General features: G+C 42.8%; 1 protein-coding gene across 1 annotated transcript in view; it reads left to right on the top strand.

Moving 5' to 3' along the window:
* The first annotated feature begins 4,430 nt into the window (after window positions 1–4,430).
* Window positions 4,431–23,517, top strand: part of LOC108709243 (G protein-activated inward rectifier potassium channel 2) — a 72,157-nt gene continuing 53,070 nt past the window's right edge. The window contains exon 1 of the mRNA XM_018248909.2: window positions 4,431–4,806. The gene's annotated coding sequence lies outside the window, so the exon portion shown is untranslated. The remainder of the gene's footprint in view (window positions 4,807–23,517) is intronic.

The raw sequence follows: 23,517 nt of genomic DNA, 5'->3' as shown, positions 1-23,517 counted from the left end.
TAATTCTGCGCATGAGTGAGGGAGTGAGGGAGCGAGTGTGCGTGAGTGAGTATAGTACTTAAAGAAAATACTTATATTATTATAATATTATATATTATATAAAAAGCTAATCAACTCAAAAACTACAAATAATTAAAAGGTGAACAGCCCCTTTAAAAGAAAGGGCTTATTTATATTTTTTTTGTTTTCTAAAAGCTTATCATTATCAATTTCATAGCGGCAGGACTCCTACAATCTAAAGACATTATGTTACTGCTATAAATTGTTGTTGAAATAGTAATATTCATAGATTTTTCTTTCTGCCACTAGGTGGTGCCTGCAGTTAAAACTAGTTGGAGAGACCACCCCTTAAATCCCTGCACAACGGCATTGCTGCAAAAACTTCAGGCATCATTGGTACCTGATTATAAGGATTTGGATTTGGTGCAACAGTTTGAGTCGGTTGAATCCTGGCTGAATAGCAACTCAATGGGTCCGTTTACTGAAGCTTGTAACAATTGTCTATAACACTGCAGTTTTTTTTTCGTCTATAAATCTTAATTTTTTGACTCCACTTACCAGTGGCCACACTAATGAATATACAGAAATGGGATCCATTATCCGGAAACCTGTTATCCAGAAAGCTCTGAAATTATGGAAAGGCCGTTTCCCATAGACTCCATTATAATCAATCCAAATTTTTATAATTGATTTCTTTTTCTGTGTAATAATAAAACAGTAGCTTGTACTTGATCCCAACTAAGATATAATTAATCCTTATTGGAAACAAAACCAGCCTATTGGGTTTATTTAATATTTATATGATTTTTTAGTAGACTTAAAGGTATGAAGATCTAAATTACAGAAAGATCCATTATCCGGAAAACCCCAGGTCTCAAGCATTCTGGATAACAGATCCTATATCTGTATATATGAATGATTTTATATAGAATAGTATTTATTTCCAGTGTATGAATGTACTGTATTCTTAAATATACTTACAGCCAATTAAGTGATGTCACGAATCTCAGGAATTATAAAGTATTTTCCCATTATAAAAATGATTCTTAATGAATTCACTAATAATACATTAATACACCTCAAACTTGATTCTCGTGTCAGTTTTTGATGCCGGTGTAAAAGTCAATGGGTGTCCAGTGTTGACGCACTACGGTTTTGACGCGAACGGCTTTTCCTACGCGCTTCCAAAATTTTTTGTTCCAGGTGAATTTTTCGCAGGAGTTTCGCAAATTTATTCACTGGCGGGAAAACGCCGAAATTCGGCCCGAATTCGCGCCTGCCCAATTTATTCACCCATCACTAATTAACTCAACTCAGGTAAGATCATTGTCTGGTGCCAGCCATCTGTTTGGGTGATACAGATATAGGATCCATTACCTGGAAACCCATTATCCAGAAAGTTGTGAATTACAGGAAGAGTCCATTAATGAAATAACTCAAATTCTTAAAAGTTTATTTCCTTTTCCTCTGTAAATAAGAAAACAGTCCCTTATATTTTGATTCCAAATATATTGGAAGCAGAAGGATCTTATTGGGTTTAATTAAGGTTTGCATGATTTTTTAGTAGACTTAAGGTATGAAGATCTAAATGACAGAAAGATCCATTATCTCGAAAATCTGGATAACAGGTCCCATACCTGTGTTATCCCTTGTTTTGCTTTAAAATTATAGCCCTGTTTCCATTGTGAGAGTTACGCAAGGATAAGAGACCCGCCTGCCCTTTGCAATAGATTAACAAGAGCAAAATGCCCATTTGTAGAGGTGAATATGAACAGTTTGATTTCCCATTGGACCAGCAAGTGTCAGCCTGTGGGCAGTTATAAAAGTTACTCCAGTCAACTGCTCGTGCCAAGTGAACAGCAATGAGTTGAATATGCCCTAATATCTGGTATTTTAATAACCCCACTCAAATTAGTATTCTTGGAAATGTTTTAACCAACAGTTGCCATAGCAATGAGCCGTCCAGACCAAAGGAACCCCTGTGTTGCTTTAAAGGGTTAATCACTGCACCGACGGACTACCGAGTAATACTCGGTGCTGCACAATTCCCAGCATGCACAAACTTGTTAAACAAGACCAAGACTGTGCACATGCTCAGTGTGGCCTGAGCTGCTTATGGTTCGTCATAAATTATCAAAACAGCACAAGTCAAATAATATTTGCCAGAAGCCGATACAACAAGACTGATTAATAATCAGAATATACAGACTGCACTGGGTCCTGTGTTGTCATGTAATCTAATGTGGATTTTATACTTTTTGTATTGTTTAATATAAACTTTCTCCAGTGGCTGCTGCAAAATAATCCTCCAAATAGAATCCCAGTTTATCTGTTTAAATCTGGCTCCATTATCTTTCTCCCTGCAGCTGGAGTTGGAAACAGTAAAGGAGATGTAAAGACAAAAATAAAATCCAATACAAATCTCGACACCGTCGCCGACTGCTCTACAGGGAAACAAACAAAGCTGCCTGAGTTCTGCATGGCTGGGAAGTAAGACGGGGGCTCCCCCTACTGTTCATATGTATGATTGTTTCCCTGCAGAGCAGTTAGGGACCGTCTGACAATTCCTATCCACAGCAGTAAATGTAGGGGGAATTTCACTGCATACAGTCAGGTTTTTTTATAAAAGCGGTAGACATTTTTTAATTAGAGTATATTGGAGATAGGGTTCTTTTTCATTAAAGAAAGTAAAAATGGTATTTTTTTTTTTTTCCTTTACATGCCCTTTAAGCTGAGGGCCTCATGGCAGAGCAAACAAGTACAATTTTACCCACAATGTTTATTCCACTTGAGCTGTTAATTATAAATGTGCTCTCTCCTACTTTATGGAACATGTGGATTGTTGTAGCTGGAACACAAGGCAGTTGTATTTGTGCTCAGAGTTCAGTGTCAAAAAGATACCAGCAGATTAACTGAATTCATTTGACTTTGTCTTTGCTTACTGGTTTGGACTGGACACCAGGAAAAAATCCACTGGCCCCACCAGCCCAAATTCACTTCATACCTCCCAACATTTTGGAAATAGAAAGAGGGGCCAGGCCCATTTTGTGGCCACATTCCCTAATTACCATGATCATTTTACAAAATCTGGCAGGTTATGAACACATTTCTGTGGTTTTTATGTGTTATTGCAGTTTTGCTAATGAAGGTGAATTGCCCTTTTAGCTGCAAGTCACAGTTTCCCCAAGAGACCTGCTTATCTTTTACAGTTGTTTCTTTGCTTATCTTAAATTGTTACAAAAGTATCTAAGTGCATCTGCCACGTATTCTGGGCTCTCTGCCAAAAGCCGATTACACTTTAGAAACTTTGCATCTATTTCTGGATCTTCAGCGTAGGAGATCAAAGAGAAAGTCGGGACATTTCTGTAACAATCTGGGACTGCGGGTTGAGCTGTCAAAATCGGGACTGTCCCGTCAAAAACGGGACAGTTGGGAGGTATGTCACTACCTGCCTGAAGCCATTGCTGCTGCCCCCGACCTCTCTCGCTGGCCCCGGTCCTGTCTGTGTTAAGGAAAAGGTGCATGTGGGGGTTTTGAGGCTAAGGCTTTAAAATAACCGTAGTTTTAGCTAAAAATGCATCTGCATTTGAATTCAGCATTTGCCTGGGACTTTCTGCACTCCTGGTTCTGACTCTTGAAACTACTGAGCAAATCCCAGCTATGCTTTACTATCAGTCACCTGCAGCTGTGGGTTGGTTAAAGAGGTTGGTCACCTCTAAATTAACCTTTAGTTTAATGTACAGAGAGATATCCTGAGACAATTTGCAGTTGGTTTTATTTTATTTTTCATTTGTGTTTTTTTGAGTTTTTTGGCTTTTTATTCAGAAGCTCTCCAGTTTGCAATGTCAGCAATCTGGTTGCTAGGGTCCACATTACTCTAGCAACCATGCATTGATTTGAATAAGTGACTGGAATATGAATAGGAGAGGCCTGAACAGAAACATGAGTAATAAAATGTAGCAATAAAAATAACTTTGTAGCCTTACAGAATATTTGTTTTTTAGATGGGGTCAGTGACCCCTATAGGAAAACTGGTAAAAGTCAGAAGAAATCAAATCATTCAAAAACTATAAATAAAAAAAGGATACAATTAAGGTTAATTGAAAAATTGCTGAGAATTAGCCATTTTATAACATACCTTTATTCTTATTTTATATTTATTCTAAGCTAATTGAAAGTCGCAGAAAGATGCTCCCTTTATGAGAATATCCCCATGTAAACACCATGCAGATGATCTGAAGTCTCAGCCACTGGATTTATAAAGGGGATTCCATAAAAAAAAGCCTCTCAAGCCCTGTGCTCCCATCCTTGGCCAGTAGGTGGCACTGTGTGCAGAGTAAGTGACAGGCTTTATTCCCCTTGCTTCCCAGACTCAGCAGTAAGTCGATTCAGCTCCTGTGCGATTGACTTCTATTCATTCAATCTGCAGATTTCACGACGTTCCACCTGCCTGCCTGGCTCTCAACACTTTTCTTCCCTTGTCTGTTTTTATTTCCCCCTCGTGGCAGTTCAGCTGTCGCCTGACCCCCACCCTGACTTTGTCACAGCAGCACAGTTGGTTGCACTTGGATAATTATCATCTGCTTAGGGATATATGTGTGTGTTTTTGAGAGAGGGAGAGAAATGTTGGAGCAGCAGCAGAGGCGATGTGTGTGCGGGAGGATAGGAGCCCACTAAGGGCAGCAAGCTTCTGATCTTGACTCTTTCTCTCCTGAGCCGTCACCCTACTGAGCAACTGGTCTCTGGATAATTACCCACCAAAGCAACAGAACATCATGAGAGGCTGATCTGGGGCATCAGAAAAAGGTAAAGACTCCCAGCCTCATACTTTACTTGGCTTCCAATTGTACTGGTCTGGTATTGAACTGATGAACTTAGGGCAATGGGAATTCAACACCAAGGCAGATCATTGGGTTGTTTAATTGGCTTAGAAATATAAGTTAAATCCGCTGCTGGGCAGAAGAAGGATCCATAAGTGGGAATTCTGTTAGTGTTTTTAAAATTGATCTGCACTTGTTGGTGTGTGTTTTATATATGAACAAATATATAATGTGTGTGTGTAGCATGCAGTAATATTGCTGAACTACAACTCTCACACCCTTTACTTTCAGGGTGCAGTGGGATCTGGAGCGCCACAATGTTAGACATACACACAAATAGTAGATATATTGCTTATCTTAATAAGCCATGCGATATGTAGACATCTCCAGATGGTCTCGGAACGTGTTATTCAGCTGCCCTATTCCAAAAACTGCATGTCTTTTAAAAAAATAACATTGATTTTGAGATTCACAGTTCTGGTCTTGTGGGAATAGTCAGCCAGCGTTGGATTATGTAACTAGTGGGAGGGCTGCTTGGTGTGGTTCCCACAACTATGCTGTTGAGGAAGGGGCATCACTAAAAAGCCTCAAGTGTTGACTTTAGCTGCACGCATTGCAGAGCCTTAAAGTTTCCATCCAGTGCAAAGGCAATTGCGCTTCTTCAGCCAACTGCATCCATTTTTTTTTTCACGATGTTGCTGTTCGATTCTTCCTCACTCGTATATTGATCAGGGAAGGAAGCTGATTATTAGGCAGTTCAAGGGATAAAAAAAAATCCCTGCATCAGCTGTTAGAAGGTGATAATTAAGTAATACAATCTCTGTATCCCCATGGTGACTCCAGGGAGGGATCTGTTGTTTATACTGCAAGACAAAAATAAAAGCTTAAAACTTCAGCGCTAATTAGTTCATTCGCATTAAAAATAGTAACTTGCTTGTCTAAAAACAATTAAAGCCCTGAAAATCTATTTTTTCTATCCATGAGGTGTTGTGTTTAAGACATGGAAATCATTTACAAAGGCTATAAGGGCTTGTTTACGTCTGCAGACGGGCAACTTGAACTTGTCCTCACAGTGAGTTGTGTCTTAAACCACTTTCATTCAAGGTACAAAATGTGCTCTGCACACTTACGACTACTTGCAGTAGCGACCAGTAATTCCTGACTTCAGCTTCTCACTAGATAGTAGCAAGAGTCAGACGCAGTGCAGTTGTGTCTGTTTCAGTGTGTCTGATGTCCGGGAAAGGCTGTACATTGTGTGAAGAAAACATGGCATTTGAGTCAGAAACTGGACACTGCTCACTGTGTCAGGGTAAGTGAATGAGCCCTCTACAGGTTTAGTCACTAGGGTGGGAATAATTAAGCATCCTGGACAGATGCACACACAGACACATGTTGAAGCTATATGTCCATTGGTTCAGTACCATGGAGAAATCGTGACTTTAGGGCTATATGTCCATTGGTTCAGCACCATGGAGAGATCATGACTTTGGGTCTATAGGCCCATTGCTTCAGCACCATGGAGAGATCATGACTTTGGGTCTATATGTCCATTGGTACAGTACTATGGAGAGATCATGACTTTTGGTCTATAGGCCTATTGGTTCAGCACCATGGAAAGATGATTATTTTCGATATATATGTAAATTGGTTCAGCACCATGGAGAGATCATGACTTTAGGTCTATATGTCCATTGGTTCAGCACCATGGAGAGATCATGACTTTGGGCCTATATGTCCATTGGTCAGCACCATGGAGAGATCATGACTTTGGGTATATATGTCCATTGGTTCAGCACCATGGAGAGATCATGACTTTGGGTCTATATGTCCATTGGTTCAGCGCCATGGAGAGATCATGAGTTTGGGTCTATACGTCCATTTATTCAGCACTCTTGACAAATTACAGTATGTTTCAAAACCTACAGTACACTACACAGTGTGCAAAATGCAAAAAAGACAACTGCGTGGTGCATTGAGCATAGAGCTGTGTCTCCCTTCACTAATACTTTGCTAACAGCCTTAATAGGCACCACCCCCTACCTTGCACATCATTCAAAAGTGCAAGCTAGGGAATGGCAGAAGGAACTCAGCAGAGACTCATGATAGTGACAGATTTCTGATTAGGCACTTAGTGCAAAGGGCACTGAGCACTGTAAGTGAGCACCCTCACAGCACCCCTGGGGTTCATAATGACCCCCTATATATGTGTTTGTTCAGCACCCCATACAGGTCACAGCTTGATTACTATTTAATCACTGGTTCAGCACCCTGGACAGATCCCAGGTTGAAGCCTATAAACCCATTGCTCCAGCACTGCAGGACAGCTCTGAGATTGTAAAGCCTCATTCCAAGCAGAATCCCTTTAATAGGGCCATGAAAATGCTATTAAACATTGACAAATTGCTGCATGCTAACCAGGCTTACAAGGTCCTTGCAGGAAAATTTATATCTGTTGTCATGAGCCAAATTATAGACTTATTTGCAATATGTTGTACGTGTGATGCTGTAAAAAGTAATCAGTTGCTACTGTGGGTTAAAAGAGAAATATCTATAAATCCAGTTGGATAATTCAGAGGGTTAACAGGCTAGAGGGAAATGTACATATTCAGTTATAGAAGATGCAGCGTAGGTTATAGTTCTAGATTGAGGGCAATAGCCCACTGGGTTTTGAGATATTAATATTTTTGTCACAGAGACAGGGCAGATTTCCTGATGAATTCCCTTTGGAGGTGCCCATATTAAATCTCTACCTAAGGAAACATCAGGCTAATTTGTACAAGTTAAAGTTCCCAGTGCTGGCTGGACTCCAGGCACCAGCCTTGTAGCATTCAAGATCGATCTGGCTGTCAGAATGAATCTAAAGACCACGTTTTGTTGGTTTTGGCTTTATCTTGGACTTCTATGTTGCTGAGCTTGGTAGTTTTGGAATGGGAGCATGAGTATTATTTATAAACTAAACAAAATTATTATTTAAAAAGGTTTTCACTAATAGTTTTTTTTTCATAAGATTCAGTTCACTGGGCCCGATGATCTTTGCACTTGATTTTGGACATTAACATGTCCACAAATGAAGTGCAAGCGAAGTACAACAACCTGCAGCCTTGTTCCTTTATATGGTCACAGAACCCCTCAGTGACTTCTTATATCCTTATCATTTACAGTAGGGGGTACATTATCCCTTATAATACATGAGTGATACTCAGGGTTCCCTGTATAACTCAGCCTGCAGCCTTGTGCCTTTATATGGTCACAGAACCCCTTAGTGAATTCTAATATCCTTATCATTTACATTAGGGGGTACATTATCCCTTATAATACATGAGTGATACTCAGAGTTCCCTGTATAACTCCGCCTGCAGCCTTGTGCCTTTATATGGTCACAGAACCCCTCAGTGACTTCTAATATCCTTATCATTTACAGTAGGGGGTACATTATCCCTTATAATACATGAGTGATACTCAGGGTTCCCTGTATAACTCAGCCTGCAGCCTTGTGCCTTTATATGGTCACATAACCCCTTAGTGACTTCTAATATCCTTATCATTTACATTAGGGGGTACATTATCCCTTATAATACATGAGTGATATTCAGAGTTCCCTGTATAACACAACCTGCAGCCTTGTGCCTTTATATGGTCACATAACCACTTAGTGACTTCTAATATCCTTATCATTTACATTAGGGGGTACATTATCCCTTATAATACATGAGTGATACGCAGGGTTCACTTTAAGTGGTCACAGAACTCCTCTGTTACTTCTAATATCCTTATCATTTACAGAATGGGGCACATTATCTCTCATAATACATGAGCCCTTCTACATTACCAAGAAAGGGAGTTGTTCCCCCCAAGTCAATCACCTTCTCATATATCTACAAAAACTTCATAGATTGCAAGTGATTTGTGCTGTGTGTAGAATAAGTCTTCGATGTCCCGGGACATTGCAGGGAAGCCAGTATAATGATAGTGTTAGGGGTTCTTTATTAATTACTCTTGAAGGAAATCAGGGCCCTTGGCAGAGGCTTCCTCAAGTTTGACAAATGGCATCATTAGTGCTGGGGCTGCTCAGTGTTAATGTTGCACTGCAGAGAAGCTGAAGCTCACAATCCCTGCACTCCTTCTCCAAACAATGAATTATTTACTGAGCCATAAGAAGGTGCAGTATAATGCAGCAACATTTCCCCACAGTGTTTAAAGTTCAGACTGTAAACTACACACACATGGTTACTTGTCATGCAATAAACGTGTACATGCCATGTGCATGCCAACAGCTTTTCCCAAGGGCTCACTTTGTAGCAGGAATATCCTGGGAGGGTTGCATCGTAATGTATCTGTCAAACGTTGTTTTGGTAAATATCATTTACCTACAACTGTGCAATTAATTACTGTATTTAAGTAGGTTTGCAAAGGTTCACAATGGTGGTGAGTGCAAGTGAATAAAGAAAGGATTGGGGGAAAGGGCTACTACACTTTAAAGGGATACTGTCATGGGAAAAAATTTTTTTCAAAATGAATCAGTTAATAGTGCTGCTCCAGCAGAATTCTGCACTGAAATCCATTTCTCAAAAAAGCAAACAGATTTTTTTATATTCAATTTTGAAATCTGACATGGGGCTAGACATATTGTCAATTTCCCAGCTGCCCCAAGTCATGTGACTTGTGCTCTGATAAACTTCAATCACTCTTTACTGCTGTATTGCAAGTTGGAGTGATCTCACCCCCTCCCTTTTCCCCCAGCAGCCTAACAAAAGAACAATGGGAAGGTAACCAGATAGCAGCTCCCTAACACAAGATAACAGCTGCCTGGTAGATCTAAGAACAACACTCAATAGTAAAAACCCATGTTCCACTGAGACACATTCAGTTACATTGAGAAGGAAAAACAGCAGCCTGCCAGAAAGCATTTCTCTCCTAAAGTGCAGGCACAAGTCACATGACCAGGGGCAGCTGGGAAATTGACAAAATGTCTAGCCCCATGTCAGATTTCAAAATTGAATATAAAAAAATCTGTTTGCTCTTTTGAGAAATGGATTTCAGCGCAGAATTCTGCTGGAGTAGCACTATTAACTGATGCGTTTTGAAAAAAACATGTTTTCCGATGACAGGATCCCTTTAAGATGTTCTTGCTAGGTGTTACTTACATCTTGAAAATATCTGTACTGGACACAACATTAGTAACAGGCCATCATCAAAAAGAAGCAGCTGCCCCTGTCATTTAGGTTGATTTTCTTCTGTTTGCCCACTGGCGTCATACCCAGTTACACTAAAACATGTCCCGTGGTTTTGTTAAAGGGGTTGTTCACCTTTGAGTTAAATTTAAATATGATGTAGAGAGTGATATTCTGAGACAATTTGCAATTGGTTTTCATTTTTTATTATTTGTGTTTTTTTAGTTATTTTGCTTTTTATTCAGCAGCTCTGCTGTTTGCAATTTCAGCAATCTGGTTACTTGGATCCAAATTACCCTAGCAGCCATGCATTGATTTGAATACAAGACTGGAATATTAATAGGAGAGGACCCAAATATAAAGATTAGTAATAAAAAGTTTCAATAACAAAAAAACTGTAGCTTTAGGGTAGAGACAGACAAGAAGATTCGGGGAGATTAGTCGCCTGGCGACTAATCGCCTCCTCTTCGGGCGACAAATTTACCCGAAATCACTAGCGGGATGGCACGTGGAGCACTTACTTTTTCCGAAGTCACCCAAAGTTGCCTCATGAGGCAACTTCGGAAAACTAAGCAGATCCGAGTGCCATCCCGTCAGCGATTTAGATTCTTTAGGCAGTTCGGGAGATTAGTCGCCCGAAGAAGAGACGATTTGTCACCAGGCGACTAAATCTCTTTGAATCTTCTCGTCTGTCTCTGCCCTTAGAGAGGATTGGTTTTAGATGGAGTCAGTGACCCCCATTTGAAAGCTGGAAAGAGTCAGAAGAAAAAAGACATATAATTAAAAAAACTATAAAAAATAAATAAATAATGAAGACCAACTGAAAAGTTGCTTAGAATTCTATAACATACTAAAAGTTCACTTAAAGGCGAACCAACCCTATAAGGGGTGGTCAAAGGAAAGATTGTAATAAAGGTTTCTGCAAGGTGGAATCTGTATTGACATAAGGAAAGAAGGTTTAGTGGTACTTTATCAATATACACCTAATGTATATAATAATATAATGGTTTGTAGGAAGCGTATGTAGCAGAGAAGTAACACTGAGATGCACATGCGGATCCTCTGTCACATGCCTAAGACAAAGCCAGCTGAGATGTCCATGGCTTGTAACCCCATTTACACCCAGACCTCCCACAGCAAGATAAACTGCCCTTGGCCTCTGCTGGCCGACTCTAGGGCTTGGCCATTTAGTTCAGGTCTCCTTTCACTTGTTTGTGAACATTCTGTTTCCCTGGATGTCAGGCAACAAAGGTTTAAGCTTTATTTGCCTGCAGCAAACAGATTAGTGTGACAGTAGCAATGGCACTGAGGAGCAATGATATTATTATTCATCTAAACGGCACAATGCTGCGATAAAGCCATTACTGCAGCCAATGAGCAGGAAATAGCAGGGACAATATGAACAGGCATGTCAGCACTCACTCCACTTCACTACTGACTTATGCCATCCAACATGGCTATTCCTTGGTTATTGTGGCACTGGAAACTAAAATAGTGACTTATAATAGTCTGTAACATTGTGCCTTGATATGTTCACAGCCCTCTTCAGTGCCTTCTAAAATCCTTATAATCTACAGTAAGGGGTACATTATCCCTTATAATACATGAGTGATAGTCAGAGTTCCCTCTATAACTCAGCCTGCAGCCTTGTGTCTTTATATGGTCACAGAACCCCTCAGTGACTTCTAATATCCTTATCATTTACAGTAGGGGGTACATTATCCCTTATAATACATGAGTGATACTCAGAGTTCCCTGTATAACTCAGCCTGCAGCCTTGTTCCTTTATATGGTCACAGAACCCCTCAGTGACTTCTAATATCCTTATTATTTACAGTAGGGGGTACATTATCCCTTATGATACATGAGTGATATTCAGAGTTCCCTGTATGTGTCACGGTCGGCACCCAACACCAGAACAAACACCAGGCACCCTGGTCACGGCTCGTGCTTCACCAGTAGTGTGACCGCCTTTGGGCCTCGGGAGGAGCCCTCGGCTTACTTGGATGCCACCTGGACTTAAACGAGAGGTGCAAGATGAGGGTTCTGGATAGGCAGAGGGGCACGACAGTAAGGCAAGGTCTTTGGACAGAAGATCGCAGTACAAGACGTTAGGCAAAGGAGTAGTCCGAACAGGCCGGGTCGAGGCAGGCAGAGAGTAAACGTTATCAGGCAGGCAAGGGTCAAACCAGGAAGTCAATCAGAGGGGTAATCAGAAGCGGTAGTCAGTAATCAGGCAAGGGTCAGAATCCAGAAATCAGAGTAGTCAAATAGCCAGGCAGGGGTCAAAAACAGGAATCAAACAGGATACAGAATATAGCAACAAGCTCAAAAGCATCAGGAACAAATCCTATCACGGGCAATGGTAAACTATAGGAATGCCCTTTAAATACTCTTTTGAATTTGGCGCCTCTCGCGCTGATGTCATTACGTCAGCGCGCCTGCGCCTTTAAATCAGAGTGTGCATGCGCGCGCGCTAGGGAGCCGGCACAGGAGCAGCGCGTCGTGACGGGCGTCCCCGTCGAGGGGGCGGCAGGCGTCCCTGCCGTCCCCCCACTAGACCACCAGGTAAGTTCCTTACAGTATGACTCAGCCTGCAGCCTTGTGCCTTTATATGGTCACAGAACCCCTCAGTGACTTCTAATATCCTTATCATTTACAGTAGGGGTACATTATCCCTAATAATACACAAGTGATACTCAGAGTTCCCTGTATAACTCACCCTGCAGCCTTGTGCCTTTATATGGTCACAGAACAACCCCTCAGTGACTTCTAATATCCTTATCATTTACAGTAGGGGGTACATTATCCCTAATAATACACAAGTGATACTCAGAGTTCCCTGTATAACTCAGCCTGCAGCCTTGTGGTTTTATATGGTCACAGAACCCCTCAGTGACTTCTAATATCCTTATCATTTACAGTAGGGGGTACATTATCCCTTATAATATATGAGTGATACTCTGAGTTCACTGTATAACTCGGCCTGCAGCCTTGTGCCTTTATATGGTCACAGATCCCCTCACTTCTAATCACTTCTAATATCCTCGTCATTTACAGTAGGGTATAAATTACCTTTAATAATACATCGTTAACAGTTCCCTGTTTAACTCAGCAGTCTAGGATAAGACTCTTAAGGTGGCCATAGATGCACCAATAATATCGTACGATATTCGGTGCATCTATGGTGAAAGGCGAGCTTACTGATATCCGGCAATTGAAGGCACCTGAGCATCGGCCACTGTCAGTGCTGAATCGTCAGATACAGGTAGAATTCAATTGTTTCTATTGTATCTGACAATTCAGCTCTAACAGTTAGTAACGAATGAATTGGTGGCAGGAAAGATCATAATTATAAAGTCTGTTGCCACCTTAAAGGTGGATGTAGGTAGAGTTTTCCCCTGGGGAATTTAGAGCTATTGTCCATAGTTTTAAAGGTAATTTTGCAGGCTTTTACCTAAAGAGATTAAGGTTAGAGTTGTTTTCCCAAAGGTCCATAGGATAGAAATCCACCCAGTTCCCAGAAGCCCATAGTCACCAACCTCTAATCTCTTTTTTATTTGCCATGTAACTGATTTGGCAGTTTCCTATAGCTGAATATAAACATGTTTAATAATCCGTGTAACAAACAAACAATACAACTGTACAGAATGTCAGCCGCAGCTGTGAAGTAGTTCCCGGGTAGCCAACAAGAGAAATATCAACCATTAAAGGCAATTAGCTAATGAAAGTATCACGGGGGCATTACTTCCGGCAGATTTACTCGCGTTTCATAAACAAGGCCGAACAGTTTAACACATACGGTGAACTCTTTGCTATTTCTGCATTTTCGTTTACTCTGTGTATAAATAAATAAGAGTTTATCTCTGTAGATACCCCAGTAAGATACCTGGACACTTAAATTGCTATCATGGGGAGAAAAATATTCCCAGTTTTCAATATTGGAAGTGGTTTAATTGTAACGTTTTTTCTGACTTCTGAGACCACAAGCAGGGTTCCATGAGTGCTTCAGTAGCAACAACTACATCGCTATCATTATGAAAAGAGAACTAAAGCCTTTAAATGAATCCGGCTAGAATTGCTGTATTTTGTATTGTTAACTTACAGTACCGGCCCAGAGGATTAATGGTCCGGGTAATGGTCCGGGTCTTTGAATCTTGGATCTTTTACGGCCAGCGTTTGTGTGCCAGTGGCACTGAATATGCTCGGTGAGCTCTGGGCTGCTATTGGGAAGCGAAGCGAAGCAATTAGAAAATGTATCTGTCAAAAAAACTGATGCTACAGGGCTGAATATTAAAATCCGATCCACTGGCTAACTAACCTTGTATTTTGACATTTATATTGTATATTTTCTGTATGTGGGTCCCTAAGCTCAGGTTATTGAAAGCAGCCCCGAGCATGTGCTCAAAATCAGCAGATATGGTGAACTACTGGGGGCACAGATCTCCCCTGATAAAGGGCCGATATGGCTTTGGGCTTGTATAGAAACTCTACATGAGGGGGCACATTTATTAAGCTCGAGTGAAGGATTCGAAGTAAAAAAACGTAAAATTTCGAAATTTCGACCATCGAATAGGCTTCTTTGACCTTCGACTACGACTTCGATTCAAGCTAAAAATCGTTCGACTATTCAACCATTCGATAGTCGAAGTACTGTCTCTTTAAAAAAAACTTAGACTACCTACTTCGCCACTTTAAACCTACCGAGCATCAATGTTAGCCAATGGGGATCTTGGATTAGATCGATGGATTAAAATCCTTCAAATCGTTCGATTCGAAGGATTTAATCGTTCGATCGAATGATTTTTCCTTCGATCCATTTTAATGCCTCTAATTTAATGCCTCTAATTTGATAAAACTACTTCCCTAATATGTCGTGCTATTGTCGTTGAAAATGCACTAACCGGAGACCATTTGTGGTAAAAAAAAAACCCAAGATCTATGGATTCTGAACCTTGAACAAAGGAATCACAGTCTTTATAGACTTGGGAATGTTTGCCATAAGAAGTTACTGTCATAAAAGGGAGTATCAAGTGGAAGAGCATGGTGATATCTCTTTAGAGCACAGAAACACAAACAACCGCTCTCATAAAAAATCAGGTGGTGCTGCCTCAAGGCCATGGGTACTAATAACCAAGACACGTTTGAGAACCGAATTCAGGGAGGGCTCCCAGGGGATTCTGCATACACAGAATTGTATTCTTTCTCACTATGAAGTGCCCTATAATGCAGGACCTAATTCACAAACTGCACCAGGTCAGTTACTCACTACAAACAATGAGGTGTTGGCTGATGAAAAGGAATTGCTCACTGGTTGCTATTGGTAACTGCAAAGGTCAATGGAGCACCTGCATTAGTGCCTTATGTAATAGGAATCAAGCAAACTCATCATTGTGGGATTCAGCCCAGTATAGAATAAGCCACAAAAGTTTCTGAACCTGATTTGCAACTTCATAGTAACCGTAAAATGTAGGCTTCATAAAATCGATAATTTTAAGTTTGGGTCAACCTGTTAGTCTTCATCTACATCTCTAGTAAAAAGAAAACGTGACAGTCTAACAAGAAAATTTCTGCCATATCTTTTCTAGACAAGATCAATAATGACCAAATCGTTACTTGTGGCTCACGGTGACTGTTTTTATTTTCCAGCCCAAAAAGAAAGATTTGTGGTTTCATTTACAAATAACATAACGAAAATGTGTTATAAATGTATAAAGTCACTTAGAGTTACAGAAGGGGTACATTCGAAATACAAGCGCAGGCCGCCATCCTTTTGCACGTTGCCCCCTTTCTTCCAGCTGCATTCAGATCCAGAGCACAGAGACCTGCGGCCACCCCCATGAATATAATATTATCTGCATTATTCATTAGGGATGGAAAAGGAGGTGCTGCTGCGCTCCTTGGGTCTACTTTGGGTGACTTTGGGTTTATATGAATAACTTATTTACATAGCAAGTACAGTATTCCATTTTTGGATACAATTCGTGTAATTTTTTCCCCAAAATACTGTTTTTCTCCCATAATTCCAATGCAAATCTGACACAATCGTGCTGAAAAGGTAAGGATGCTATCATGTTCGTCATGATTCTGTAGGCGCAAGTTTAAGTTTGCTGTGCATATTGATGCTGGTCAATGAGGGAAACCTAAAATTACCCCCAGATTGTAGGTGGTGGCAACTTGTGGCTCTAACACAATTCTGCCCAGGAGGTGGGGTGGCCGCACTAAGTACAACGATAGGCAGGTGCAGGGAGTGGCTCTGAAGGCCAGGGCCATTAATAAATGACAGTATGGCACCCATTTGGGCAATGCCTGCTCCCATCTTTGCACCACTACAACTGTGGTTCTGGCACTTCTTGCTGAAGGTATTTATACAGAACTGTATTGTATGCCTGCTTTACTCCCTGCTCCTTACAACCCTCCTATGACTTTAACAGCGCTAAACAAAAAAAGATGCCCTTGGGGCTGTGCTCTATTATTCTGGTGACAAAAAGAGAAAATTCTCCAGAGAGGCGTGCTTAAACTCTCTCTTTCTCAGATGATGGCGCACACTCTCTGTAAAGACCAATGTAGTAAGAGCCTTTGTCGGAAGACAAAGAGGTAAATGGATAGGGACAATGATGAGTTGACAGCATTTAGCCGCCTATGTGTCTCCTCCGTGAAGATAAGGCTCAAATATGTGTGCGATATGAGGATTCTAGTTGCATATTATGAGAAGTTTGTAACTAAATGTTGTAGAGCCGTGGTTTCCAAACTGTGGCCCTGGGATTTTTGTGCAGTTGCAGGAGGGCTCAGGCTGAAGGCCAGTAATAGTGAGCCTTGGGGCCAATGGTTATTTGTTCTGTTGGATTCACTGAAAAACTCGGCTTGCAGGTTGTTTTTTAGCTGAAGCAGCCATTGGTTAAAGTTTGGAGCTTCAAGTGGGTTCAACCAACCACTGATCTACTGTAGAGTCATGGAAAACATAAGTTCCTTCAAGATGATGGTTGCCCTGGGCTAAAACTTGATTTCAAAAAGTCCAAAATGTGTCCCTCTTGTGGTGTTTAAGTGTATGAAGACACTGGGGATTCAAGACAATAGGAGGGAAAAGGAGAGGGTGTCCTCAGCCGAAATGCTTTACTTGTGTATCCACTTCTAACATTAATCAGAATACCGTGCACTTCCCTTATGAGCCCCCATAAGAGCAACTGACTTCTGATCAGCAGCTGCCCTGCATATGCTTTAGCCTTAAAGAGTCATACTGGGTTTCCTTCCCAGGATTCCTTCTGCTTTATATCATATTGTATATCAGCCCCCCTACTTGCACTGAGCAGGGGAATATCCACAGATATAAATATATGCATAGTTATAGGGTAAACATTTCTCTCATTGGTGCATAATAAGCCTCCGTGAAACAAGTCAGATGCTGCTGCAGTGGAACATACATTATTACTGTGCTGTGTAATGGTATTGGCGTTGTGATTCCCGTGTTCATCTTTTTGTCTCTGAGATTTAGGGATCCAGCGAGAGCCGGAGTGCATGCTAATATCTACTGTGCAATGTTGGTTTTCTCTTTTAATTGCAATGCTAATGCTGAAACTCATCTTGCTTTGTTATAGGGGAAATAAACCTTGTTTATCTTCAGTTCATTTAGCTGACATATAGAGAATAGTGGGGGGGGGCTGAGCTTGTTGCATGTACAGAAGATTCCTCCTTTGTGTATAATATGCATGTTTTTATATTGGAAACTACTATATTGGAAGATCCCTCTAAGAGTAGAAGTTTGCCTGATAGGGACAACCTGTTGGTGGGCCTAATTGGCCTCTTGGCCACTTATTGGATCATATGGAGGAGTGGACATTGCATACCTATTATGAGAGGAAAATATTTAATGAGGACCCAGTTCCTCCTCTACCCTTAGAATTTAGCAGCCAGTCCAGTTGAATTCTGACTAAGCCCAAATCAGGTATCAGTCAGGGAGGCTATAGGGTTTTCAGTTGATGTGATGTTCATGTTGTCCTATACTCTGGTGGACTAACCTCATTGAGGTCCACAGTATCGAGCCAGAGAATTGTGCCTCACTCGAAAAAACGCAGATACATGGCACTTTGTGAAGGAATTTTGGCAAAGAAGGTTGTTGGTTGCTTAATAATTGCCCCCCCACCACCAAGAGTAGACTTCACAGGTCATCAGGGAGAAGAAATCCAATAAATGAGGATTAGCTAGAGGAGGTTAGCAGATATGTGTATTCCCTTTATTAGCATCAGACAGTAGGAGTTATTTAGCACAATATATGACCCTTGTATCCAGGCAAGAACCCCTCTCTAAGACCTCCCAAGAACAGCTCTGGCCACAGACCAGCTCAACATCTAGACAAAGGCTTAGGCATGCCGACTAGCTTTTTTCATTGTTTTACTCTTTATTCCTGTTTGTGTTCCCATCCAATGTAAGAAGCTCATTAGGCAAGAAGCCGGCGTTCGTTGCAGACCATTAGCCAGTAAGATATAGGCTGCCTTAGACATCGCTGAGGAGTTTTTTTTTTCCATCTCAGAGATACAGTGTATGGTTGAGAATGGAATTTAACTGTGTTCCATCGGAAGCAATAATACTATAATAACAATAACACAATAATACTGTGATACATAGAAAGGATTTTCCTGACGCATTCCTCGGTCTAGCCAAAGTCAATTACTCCTGCATGGCATGGGAATAGTAAAATCGCTCCATAAGTGCTAGGGCAGTAAAAATTTGATGACCCAAACACATGCATGCCATAAATGCATCATTTGCGAGAAATTGGGGGGAGGCACAGAAATGGCAGCTGCAAGGACAGAGTCGCAAGTAGCAGCTATACCATAGTTAATAGTTGTTTCCAAACTGGTTCCTATGCAACTGCTTTTCTCACCCATATGCATTTTTATAGTGCAGTTGCAGCTGTGTTATACCTTACTCCAATTTGGAAGACATGTTTCATAACAAACCACTGACTTCTGCCATTATATTATAACCCCTTCCCCGCGTATGCCAAATTTCAAAGGTGAATGTGCCAATTAAATAGTTTTTGTCGCTGTTAGTTATCAAATATCAATGTTAAAATGTCTGTCCGTAGGTTCTAAAGAATAGGCTGTACCCACTTCTAAATACTTTAATTTGAATGTGCCACATGGTATGGGGGATTAGTAAGTGCCCATCCACATTATACATTGTTAGTGGCCCCTAGAAGAAGAGGGTGGCTAAAGTGTAGTCCCACCAGTTCATGTCATGCGCCATGTGTGTTAAGACGTCAGCTCATACAACTGGGTCAGATGATCCCCTAGGGCTTATAAAAGGGAGAGCATAACTCAGTATTTGTCTCATGGGTTAAAGAGAATGCTGGACTTGTGCCTAGAGCCTCCAATGAGAAGACTCCAGTGAGTTCTGAAGCAGAGGGAGTCATCTGATGTCAGGGAGAGGTCAGGGAGAAGGAATCCAACAAATGAGGATTAGTTAAAAGTGATTAAGATGGGGGGCGTGGCCTAACTGCCGATGTGAGAGCACGCATCTAGGAGAGCTCCGCCATAGACCCTGCTACATACCCTGATTAAGCAGCACTAACTCGCTCAGAACGGAGCCACACGAGCACCTGTGGCACCCTTTACCCCAGAGGCAAATTATGGGGTACACCAAAGCGCAGAAAAGAGCGTCGGAGGCAGCATCTCGCCTGGAAAAGTTTGCCCGCGAAGAGTCACAAAATGGCGGTGAGGATGAGCAGGCCGCAGATCAGCCTGGAACCGCTGCCGAGAGCCAGCGAGCAGAACAAGAGGGCAACCCGCCAACCGACACCTGCGACCCGCCGGTAACACCAGAACCTACGCTAGGCGACATTATGGCTGAAATCAAATCTGCAAACACCTCCTGCACCGCACTAATACAGACCAAGACGGAGGAAATACGGATCGACCTGTCGATCATCAAAGGCGACTTGCAGCGGCTGAGGGAGCGCACAACTGAAGTGGAAGCCCGAGTGAGTACGCTGGAAGATAACTGCCGTGACCTCCCAGAACAATATCGTGAGGTCAGAAAACTACTGTCTGACGGTCAGCGCAAGGCAGACGACCTAGAAAACCGCTTGCGGCGCAACAACCTCAGATTTGTGGGGTTCCCCGAACAGGCAGAGGGCAATGCACCAGAGGCCTTTATCGAAGGATGGCTAAAGGAGACCTTCGGAGCAACACACCTGACAGCCACCTTTGCCATAGAGAGAGCCCACAGAATCCCCACACGGAGGTCCCACCCAGGGGCCCCCCCCAGACCCCTGATAGCCCGTCTCCTGAACGCGAGAGACAGGGACAAAATTCTTTCACTGGCAAGAACCCGGGGCCCTCTCCGCTACGAAGCGGCCACCATTTCTATATTTGCAGACTACTCAATGGAGGTACAGCGCCAGCGAGCAGTCTTTCAGAGCGGGAAAAACAGGTTACGGGCGGCAGGAATCAACTACGCCATGCTGTATCCGGCGCGTCTCCGTGTCCTCGCAGGCGGTAATACGCACTTCTTCACCTCGCCCCAGGAGCTCAACGCCTGGATGGATGCGAGAGGAATCCCTGCTTGAGACTCAGAGACCCATAGTCCCGCTTAACTGTGAGTATGAGCGCAAGCTCACAACCAGCCCAGCAGTTACAACCCAGGCAACAGGGTAATACCCGGGCCGCTGGGGCCCCTGTTCTCCCCTGCTGGAGTCGCGGCACCAGCGCCCCTGAAATATAATGGCTACTATTTTTTTTTTTTTTTTTTTTTTTCAACTGTCTGCCTGGCCGAGGGGGGGGAGGGGGGCTTGGTGACAACATACAGCAGATCATTCAGTGGCTGAGGCCACCCACCCCTGAAAGCCTACTCCTACCACAAGGCTAAATCACCACAATTTACTGCTAAAACAACTCAAGGGACGTCATACAGTCACCGCAAGCTGCAACCCAGTTGAGGCATAGGGGTAAAAGGCGGTCCCTTTGCTCTCCAGAAGATATCCCCAACAGACGTTGTTTAACACAGCTCACTACGGTGGTATGCTCTACCCCACATGAGATGTCTTTTCACCACTTTTTGGTTTGGGTACAAATTCTGCCCTCAGTTGGGGATTGGGCGGAAGGGGAGGGGGGTTTTAAGGGGGTAACAGGTTTAAACAAGTTTACGCAGTTAGCTCAAAAATGTTTGTTTGATATGTGCAAAAATGTATTGATATTTGTATGGTATGCCCACAACGCTACAGGAAAATGGCAGTGGCCTTGACAAGCTGGAATGTAAGGGGCCTAAATGACCCAATTAAAAGAAGGCTAGTCCATGACTTCTTAAAATCCCATTCCACAACAATTGCCTTCTTGCAGGAGACCCACTTGGTGGGGTCTAAGACCCTGTCCCTCAAAAGGCCTTGGATTGGATGGGCCTTCCATGCCACCTTTTCCACGCACTCCTCAGGGGTTTCGATTTTGATAGGCAAAACAGTCCCCTTCAGGTTCATCAACCTTAAATCTGATCCAAAAGGGAGATATATATTTCTCCATTGCTATATCTATACAAGCGAGGTATTGCTGGTGAATGTATACATTCCTCCCCCGTTCGAACCAACAGTGCTGCGGACCATAGCCGGCTTACTAGTGCAACATCCGCACGCACTCACTATAATAGCTGGTGACTTTAATGAGGTTTTGTCCCCTAATATAGATAGGATGCACAGAAACCAGGCTATCCCCTCGCCTTCCACTACAGTTCTGAACAGGTTCATGTCATCCATGGCGTTGTTCGACCCATGGAGACAAGCCAACCCAGACTCTCGGCAATACTCTTGCTTCACTACGTCACATTATGCTCTCTCCAGAATCGACATGGTGTTTGTCAATGCCCTAGCGATCCCAATGGTGAGGCAAACCTGTTATTTGCCCAGAGGCATTTCCGACCATGCCCCCCTACAAATACGTCTGCAATTCCCCTATAGAATTGAACGACCTAGACCTACGATTAACCCAGTCTGGTTAAATATTTTAGATAACGTGGAAGCAGTAGAGGGATACTTACAGGATTATCTGGAGCTAAACCAAAGTGTAGACCTGATTCTCCCATTTTGGGATTCTCTAAAATCCTATCTTAGAAACTCTATATCAGCTGAAATTTCAGCATACAAAGCCCAATCCCGACAAGCAGAAAGGGCCCTAGAAAAACAAGTCTCCCAACTAGATACCCAGGCCGCCGAAAACCCATCCCCTGAGGCCCTTAAGCGGCTAAGAGAAGCCCAAGAGCAATACTCGCAGTACCTAGCCCAAAAAGCCCAGCGTAAACACTTCTTCTCAAAGATCAATGTTTACGAACATGGGGAAAAACCGGGCAGGCTACTTGCCCACCTAGCAAAAGCACACACATCCCCCCCACCCATACCAGCTCTGAGGGATCACGAAGGTATCCTTCAGTCAGACCCAGACAAAATAAAAGAAATATTGGTATGCTTCTATAAAGACCTATATGCCTCCAAACTGCAAGCCTCAGACGATGAGATAAAAACATTCCTAACCCCCTTGGGGCTCCCTAAATTGCCACGGGAGCTCAGTGACTTCCTAGAGGAAGAAATCTCCAGCAGTGAAATACAAGAGGCAATTGACTCCTTTCCCCTGGGCAAGGCCGCTGGCTCAGATGGTATACCAATCGAGCTATATAAGAGGCATGGCAGAACCCTAACCCCCCTACTTCTGCAACTTTATCGTGAAGCACTCCAACAGGGGCATTTCCCCGAATCCCTGTACGAGGCAGCTATAATTCTCTTACCCAAGCCGGGCAAAGACCCGCAAAAATGCGAATCATTCAGGCCCATATCACTGCTAACAGCCGACGTAAAAATATACGCTAAAGTCCTGGCTAAGAGATTAGGCAAAGTGATCACCGAAATAATCCACCCGGACCAAATAGGATTCATCCCAGGAAAAACCCCGGCCCTAAACACCAGAAGACTATATCTCACTCTCGAGGAGGCACTCAACAGCACAGGCCACAGAGCTATAGCTGCGTTAGATATCGCCAAGGCATTCGACACAGTCGAATGGCCATACCTGTGGCGTGTGCTGGAGAGCTTCGGTCTGGGCCCTAAATTTATTGCAAGAGTTAAACTCCTATATAAGTCCCCTCAAGCCACGCTCCGTATTAACTCTATTTCAACCCCCAGTTTCTCCCTGACCAGGGGCACGCGGCAGGGTTGTCCCTTGTCCCCCCTGCTGTTTGCCATAGCCATCGAACCTTTTGCCCAGGCAGTCAGGCTCCACCCTCAAATCAGGGGCTTGGGTGGCAGTGGGCCAGACAACAAAATCCAGCTATACGCTGACGACACCCTGGTATACCTGGGGGACACGGGCCCCTCTGTCGAGGCCCTGATGACACTTACGCACGACTTTGGGGAAATATCGGGGTTAATTACCAGCAGCACCAAGTCAACGCTTTTCCTGGTAGACAAGCAAGGCAGAGCAGGGCCTCCAACCACCTGCCCCCTCCATATTGCCTCTGAGTTCACGTACCTAGGAGTTAAAATTGCACTC

Source organism: Xenopus laevis, chromosome 2S (genome assembly GCF_017654675.1).
Source record: "Xenopus laevis strain J_2021 chromosome 2S, Xenopus_laevis_v10.1, whole genome shotgun sequence".
In the NCBI taxonomy this organism is placed as follows: Eukaryota; Metazoa; Chordata; class Amphibia; order Anura; family Pipidae; genus Xenopus; species Xenopus laevis.
The sequence above is the reverse complement of the archived record's forward strand: the minus strand, read 5'-3'. Positions and strand labels throughout refer to the sequence as shown.